Genomic DNA, 8,589 nt, shown 5'->3' with positions numbered 1-8,589 from the left:
CTTTTGAACATTAGAGCTTCCATTATGTGCTTTCTCGTCTTCACACCCTTCGATTTTCCTTTTGCCAATTTTTCTTTTCCCGCACTTCTGGACTGGTTTATTACAATTCCTTTTGAATTACTGACCGAAATTTGGTTTGTGATTTCTTCAGAGATGATAATTGGCGATTTGTTCAGATCCATTCCTTGACCTAAATTTTCTTCATCTTGTACAATTCTTAGAAGATTTCCTTTGTTTAATTTGAGATTTAATCATGTTGCCAGTGTTGGTTGATGTGGATCTTTTGGCATGTTCAGTTTTTCTCCCTGATTTGATATCTTCCTCCTTTATTCTTTGAGATTCTTTCTTTCCTTATATTCTTCCTCTGCATACATCTTTATTTTCCCTTTGAAGTTTATCTCTTTGCTGATAGAGAGTGTAGTGCCTCCTAAGCTAGCAGCTAAGTAATCCGAGAGATTAACTAATAAAGAGGCACTAAGAATCTAAATCATTTATTTAAACATTCAATTAAGAAATATGCTGCAAAACTTAACCCAAAAACTAGCCCCACTCTGGAAAATATATACAAGAACTTCTCTCAAATGATACATATTCAATAGTGAGTTGATTTACAAATGGAATACAAACACAAAATAAACATAGCGGAAGCTAACTAACTATCATAAATAATTCTTCGAAGCTTTCATCTTCACATGTACATCTTGTTCTGTCTCTGAAATTGAAAGTGGGAATAGGTGAGCACATCATCCCAAAAAGGGGTGCCCCATAGGAATAACAACTAGCTTTCAAGCAATCATTAGTATGATTTGCAGACAATGCAGGTTTAATTGAAAGACGATAAAACAAGTAAAACAATAAAACATAATGTAGAAACTTCTTCAAAGACATCCATGAATAACAGTAAACATCCATGTATGAGATGTGTGTAGCCGCACATAAGGAAAAATAATATTGCGGTGTATCGCCCTACCCGTGTAATATTGTGGTGCATCGCCCTAGCCATAGAATACTGATATATAAAGGAAAAATAATATTACGGTATATCGCCCTAGCCGTGTAATATTACAGTGTATCGCCCTAGCCATAGAATACTGATATTGTGTCGGCACACATCTCATACCACACAGAGCACACAAAGATATGCATGAATTTGACAACACAAAGATTTATTTGTAAAACAATAATGAATACAAGAGAGTTCGTTATCAATTACCACCTCTTTTGATGACAAGCCTCGCCTACCTCGAGATCCACGATCCACTGGTTCATCCTTTGAATCGATCGTTGTTAATATAGACCAACTGCAATTGCAGTAACAAGCCTCCACTGGAGCTATTAGCCAATCCCTTGCCAATTGACCATTTGTATATTCAAACTCCAACCATTGCTTCTGATCTATAAGTTACTTTAACTCAACTTATTCCAACATTATGTCAACTTGCAACTCCAACACCACAACAGCAGCCGCCAGAACTTCAACCATTACCTGCAGTTGTTGTTATCAATTTAACATCACATCTACTTTAGTTCAACACTATCACCTGCAACACCATCTCAGCACCAACAGAACTATTACCACCTTCAACAGCTACATACAATCTGATACTTCATTCAAAACCAATCCACCACCATACCAACTCCAACACCCTCGACTCCTACATCATTCTGAGGTCCTCTCAATGCAAACACTGCCTACACCACCACCATTAAAATTTCATCTCCATTTCTATTTCACTTGCACAACCAAAGCTCCAGCAACTCCAACTTCATGAGCATACAATCATTATTTCTTTCTTGTTCATCAATTCCAATTCAGATCCAATATCCTCTGCTCATATATCAACACAACAATTCAATTACCAACTGTAATTACATAACCACCTCCACCAACACAAACTGAATCTGCTGCTCCATCAGAATTACAACTAACACTACCATCCACACATACAAATCCCATTTCCATCTCATTCAACTTCAATTCAAACAACATACAACGACTATCCAAATTCGATAACTCAAAATAAATGAAACTTAATCCAACTCAATTCAGGAATAAGAAATTACCTTAAACAGTTGCCTTCAACTCTTCCTTTCCAACTGCAGTTCAAACCAAATCTTTAAATTGATTTAACCCATCCAATAATTTTGTTTACTTCTTCGATTTACAGTTCAATCAAACCTTAATTCTCTAATTAACTTCTTAATCTCAAACACAAGAGAAAACCCTAATTTCAATTACGGTTGCATGAGCTTCTACTTCACCTGAGATCAAAATCTCAATCCAGGTCTTCCATTAACGGAAACCCATCCTTCAATTCTCCTCTTAAACCTAATCAAATTGAATTCTAACTTCTATCAGCAGAAACTCTAGCTCTTCAGTTCTTCACTAAAATTCTTGAATCAACAGCTAGTTCTTCTCCCTTGTCTAAAACAAACAAAACCCATCATCAAAAGATCGGTTCTATCACCAACCTCATTTAATCTCCAACAAAACAACAAACCCTAATCTATTCATCCTGATTTACTCTTGCTTTAGAGTATGAAACAAATACTTGAAATAGCACCACCATCATCACTCAATTCTAAATAACTCTACTCTCTTCTCGATCTCAGAGTTCTTAAATTGATTCTCAAATTCATCCCAGAAGCATAACAGAGGAGAAAGAAAAGAGAGAAGAAGAAAGAGAAGAAAAAGAAAGTAAAAATGAATTCTTCTTCACGATTGGGAGATAAGGCCGAAGGGATTTATTAAGGCACCCTATAATTTGATAAGGGCTGCCAAGTCGGTTAAACTGCAAAATAATTATTTTTCCCTTTCAACTAAACTGATAATATCTTCTTCATCCGATTTCCGACTGACACGTTCGAGTAGTCCATTCCGCGTAACTTTTAGAGATCTATGTGACGATACTAGTTTCGCATCTAAATTTTTGTTAGATTAATTTCTATTAATTAACGTTCGTGTTAAGCTAATCGAGTTATTATCGGCTAATATGTCTTTTGACTAGTCTAATAGCGTTGACGAGCTTGAGGTTCTTTACATTCTCCCCACCTTGTATCATTTTCGTCCTCGAAAATCGAACCATCCTTCCAGTCTTCAATACTCCCCACCTTGAACAAAGATACTATTTCTTTTCTAAGCGGAAAACAACATGTAACAAATCACAAACCTCTATGGCTTTCTATAACTAAAATTTGTGGCTCTAGGTTCAATAGACTAAATTTATATTCCATAAGATTATTGTCTCTAAGGTCATTATGCTGAATTAATTTCTAACAGATGACTAGGTCCAAATTCTTATCACTAAATTTCTACTTCAATAGATTAATGGTTCTAACTACGAGAGAAGGTACTCTATCAGTTTCTAAGTAAAGTTTGGGATTTATCAGATCACTAATAGAAGCAAGTTTCCCTTCAATGCCTAGTGATACAAGAATGCAGTTTCCCTGTCTAGGTTCGCGACGCCTGACAATGCCTACCTACGTAACAAGTATCACCCGAACACATCAGAATTACCAACCTCACTATTCCGTAGTGCTGTATTAACTAAGTGCAAACTTATTACGATTAATTAAGTGTTAATTTTATTTTATTAAGATTGATTAGTCTTTAACTTCTATCTTAACTAGTGTAATTCGGATAAATACACTTCGTATAAATAGTTCACAACATTTAAAGCAATTTAATCATCAAAATTTATTTTATTTTATTTTATTTTTATTTATTACTATTATTATTTATTTAATCAATGAATCAATGCAAATAATCCAAATTCGATTTCACGTCAATTTATAATATCAGATATTTTAGCTATAGTGTAATACCATATAATTTTTTAAAAATTCATGTACTATTTAACTTAATGTGATAACCATTATCCAAATTTTATTTCCAATGTAGCTATTGTCTATTTCATTGTGTGGCTTGATATGAGTAAATAACCGCTAACAATTTTTCCATATTTGTTTGATATTAATATTTTATTATTATTATTACATTTATTTTTTATTTATTAGACCGATAAAAGTTAATCATAATTAATCATAATGCCCAATTTAACTTTATTATTAATACTAGATTTGATTTGATCTAACTTTATTTCCTTAAATTTATATATCCTTAAGTTGTACTATTAATAAAAATTACATTTTGTTATTACTATTCTATAATTATTATCCAAATGATATTTACAACAACTCTAAATTTTATAGTAATGAGTATTATATAGTATCATTATTTTCTTATCTTATTAAAAATTATTGTCGTAATTGTATTATCATTTTCATTATTCTTAAGTTGATAGTCTGGTTGGTAAACTAAGCCTTAATCTTGTAAATATAATTTTATATTCAAGTAAAGGTTGATATAATAGATTTTACTTATTCATGTTGAATCTCTATACTATATCTTGTTGAATATTGGCGTTAGTAATTTAATGTGATCTAAATTTGATTCTGCATAAAAATTTTAATATGTCTTAAATTTTGGTATTAATAATAAGTATCTTATTCATGGGTAAATTTATTCTCCTTTAAGTCTAATTTTGTACTAAGCATTCAAGTACTATAATATCACTTCATGTGTATAATTTAGTGAATTAGTGAATCATTTATTGGACTAAAGATAATCTGCGTATAAGATCGTTAACAAGTTTAGTCTTGATGCCTTATATGACCTCACGTTCTTAATCCTACTTAATAAGCCTAATATTAGCTGTCTGATTTAAACACAAAACATATAATTCTAATTTTTTTTTATTATTATTTCTTATTTATTTTGTTTATTCATTTATTTAATTAACTTTATTTTTAGTTAACTTTGCAAAACTTAACCGTAGATAAGCACTAATAATTTTCCATAGGTATTTAATCCTAATCATTATTTTATCTATATTATAAGGGACAATGGTGTTTTTCCATATGGACGGTTATCTACATTTCGGACATATAAAGGACGGTTCAGATCGAGTCATATATTTTACATTTTTAGCATATAAAGAAGGGTTGAGATTGAGACACTGATTTTAAGAAATTTTCAATCTACATTTCCAAGGGTCCATATCGAGCCACATTTCAATCTCCACTCACCTTCCCAATGTCATTTGTTTGGAGTTATTCTTCACATTCAATGTGAAACCGTTTCTTTTATTATAAATTAAACTCCCTCTTAATTCATGCTTCAAAAAAAATGATTATGTTGTTTCATCTTCTTCATCGTCTTTTTTTCATCAAAATAAATAAATTAAAAGATCTTTTTATGCCCGTAGTATTTCAATTTCTCCAATGTGTAATATATTTCTACCAAAGAAGCTCTCTTTATCATCCACTGCATATTGAAAAGACGGTTAGTTATTATATTTGTTCTCTTATAGTTTGTACTTTTTATAGTTTATTAATTTTCATCAAAATTTCTTTTCATCCAACTGGTGTTTTTAAATCTGGGTTATTGAGAAATGTTTCAGATTTTTGATTTTTATTTTGTGGTTTTAAAAATATTCAGCATACAAATTTCACTTTTAAATTTGTATGGTAAATATTTTTATTTTTCCCCAATTAATTTTATTTTAGATTTTTAAGTTCTGTTTGAATTTGATTTTGTGCATCCCACTTCCTCTTCACAAGAATTATAAGGGTTGATTATTTTTCAAGTTCTATATGTAATTCTTAATCCTGTAAATTTATTTTTTGGTATGATTTCCAAGTCTCACTTGAAGTGTTAATACGTGATCACTACCAGTTGAATTAGCTTTTAGTTCATCGTACTTCTTTTTGTGTTTATAGAAATCTTGCCGGCTTTAGCTAACCTAAAAATTTTCACCTTCTGTAGACCTCGAATATGGGCAAATGGAAGTTGATTCTACGAACCAAATACCGAATAATAGACATTTTATGTATTCAACTGCACAAATTATTTTAAGGTATTATATTGTAATGTGAATAATTATAGAGGAGATCCATTCGTCGATTAGGTTCTTTTATTTTCTTAATTTGATTTAACAAAATTGAAGTTTCAAACATTTATAAATTAGTCTTACTTTGTTTTCCTTCGTTTACTTTGGCACTCTTGGTTTTACAATCTTTGGTCCATTTTTGTTGTATTGGTAAGTTGGAGTTTTTTGGTTGTTTTTCATTTATTGTATTTGTTGTTCTGGTGTGTATGTGATGATTTAGTGCTTTTCTTACTTGAGTTAGATTTGTTAGCTCTCTAATTAATTTCTGAATTTTAAGTTAGTTTATAAAATATTTTAAAATCTTTCCTTTGAATTTAGCTGTATTATCATTTCAATTTTTTAAATTTGCAGGTTCATCGAAACCTTTTCGGAAATAAAATACCACTTAAAGCAAGGGAGAAGGGACACGGGTTGGTTTTCTCCGTCGAGGTAAATACCAGTATTTGATTCATACATTGAGGTTTGGTAAAAATCTTTTCGTTACGTATTCCGGATGAATTTAGCACTGCTAGAGTCCATTGTAGCAATGTTCACGAAGTATAATATAGGATATCGTTATTATTAACATGTTATTTAGAGAGTTTGCGCAAGGTCAGATTCGTTTGCCCAGTATATATAAGGTCGGGTGAAAGGTTTATTCGTGTTTCTGTACTGTTGGTCTCATTGCAAGCTACTTTTAGACCCTTAATACCAATTGAGCTCGGATAAAGTATAAAAGTTCGGTATTTTTTCCGAGGGACCTACTATATGTTCAGTTCATACAATTCTCAATAAGTTTTAAGCTCAGTTTTGTATAATCCCGAAAATGATATACATCCCATGCTCCCTTCCCCCACTTCTTTTCCCCTCCTATGTATCAAGCATCTATTGGTTAAATCCAATAATAATGAGACCCCCTGTTAATCTCAATCCAGGGATCAAGGGCTAAGAACCATGACACCTAATGGGGGAAGGGAGTGGGGGAAGTGTAGCAGCTTCAGTATAACACCACAGAGGTAGGAGCAAATGTAAATTATCAATTATGTGAATGTTTTGACAGAAGGTCTACAGATGTTGACATGAACAAGGAGGTTGTAGAATTGTAAGTTTTCTCATATCATTTGGCTCTTTTAAATCTTTATCCATGTACTTAGAAATAAGATATTATCAATTATCAACAGTCTCTATATTTCAGTTTTTACAGGATAACTGAAAGTCAGAGTTTGTGTATTTAGTGTGTTACCTTATAATTATACCGATATCGGTCTGTGAAATCTTTTTGTTAGGAATTCGCTGAACAAGGAAAAGCTAGAAAATATTTTATGAAAAATATGTTGGTAGTGTCCAATAGAAACAAAGATTATGAATTTGGATTGTGGTGCATGTCGAACGTCGGTTGGTTCAATAAAAATACAATTTTTTCAGGGAATAAAATCAGTAATCAGTTGCTTGATGATTTATGTTCACGGTAAAATGATGGTGGCATGTGTCTTGTTATTTAATGAGACTAAAACTAAATCTTACATCTCTTTCAAATATCGTACTTAGTTCCCCACCCTTTTTTTATTCTCAAGTTCCTATGATTCAATCAGGATAAGATCATGTTGAGTTAGTGTGTCACTTTCGTATAGATTAGTCGTTTGAGATCAATTATGTTGAGTAATTTATTTTAATATTGTAACAAATTAGAAAGCCTGTACGATAGTCATGAAGAATTTCCTTAGGCACAATATTTCCTTATAAAAGTTAATTGGTAACACTATCTCATAATGAATATAGATATGCAACTGGAGAAAGTTTGGAACATCAACAAAACTACCATCTTATATTAAAAAATTACTTTCTCTTGCATTTGATCGTTGCATCAGTCTCACTTCAAACTACTCTTTTACATAAGCTATTAAATTTCATGTCTTTTTAATATAACGTGGAACCGATATTTTTCTCAAATTACACAGGTGAACTATTGGAACTCATGCTTTTGTAAATAATTTTTTCCGTTTGATCGTTGGCATGTTGATCTCGATGAAATATTTTCCTAACAACAATCCACTTATACAGATATCGGCAATCATTCTCGGTATGGAATAGGTTATCTTAAATAGTTGGTTAGACATAGGTTAAATTTGGCCTCTTGTAGTCATCAAGCATTAATGTTCCTTTCAAGGTTATGTACAAAATGGTGTGCATACATGTATTCTCTTTGAATCCTGAAGTAAGTTGGATGTTAATCCCATATTTTTGTACGCATAGGAAAAATTGAAAAAGTGTGTATGGAACCGCGACATGTTGGATTTTGGGAACATGTACACCAGCATATGTATCATCTCTTATATTCCTTTTCTCTCTGTATACAATTTTTAGAACTTATATTCCAAAGTTTCAAAGAACTTTGTAAAGGTATTGGAATAGTATGGGGGTAGCAATCATGTAAAAGTTGTTGTCGTTCAATTTTGATGTTTCCATATTTTACAAATATTTAAGTAAAATTCCACAATTTTGCTATTTATTAGCTTTATATGTTTTTGGTTAATTATTAGTCTCAAATTATGCATTCAAAACAAATTTAAGTATGCTTCAACCAACTAAAAAAAGAACAAATTTAAGTCAAAATAGGTGATTGTTTATTAGAGATCATCATTAAAACAACGTCTTGAGC

The 8,589-nt window shown here is 31.5% G+C and overlaps 1 long non-coding RNA gene across 2 annotated transcripts; it reads right to left on the bottom strand.

Moving 5' to 3' along the window:
• Window positions 1–528: 528 nt before the first annotated feature.
• LOC113323068 lies at window positions 529–2,680 on the bottom strand. Of its 2 annotated transcripts, none has more exons than XR_003347410.1 (2): window positions 1,214–2,680; window positions 529–712 (listed from the first exon to the last, which is right to left on the bottom strand). It is a non-coding gene; the product is annotated as an uncharacterized LOC113323068 (long non-coding RNA). The 2 variants fall into 2 exon arrangements; XR_003347409.1 differs by having other exon boundaries at window positions 1,217–2,680.
• Window positions 2,681–8,589: the final 5,909 nt, after the last annotated feature.

The sequence above is a fragment of the Papaver somniferum genome, chromosome 11 (genome assembly GCF_003573695.1).
Source record: "Papaver somniferum cultivar HN1 chromosome 11, ASM357369v1, whole genome shotgun sequence".
Taxonomy (NCBI): Eukaryota; Viridiplantae; Streptophyta; class Magnoliopsida; order Ranunculales; family Papaveraceae; genus Papaver; species Papaver somniferum.
This window is presented reverse-complemented; position numbering and strand designations above follow the sequence as displayed.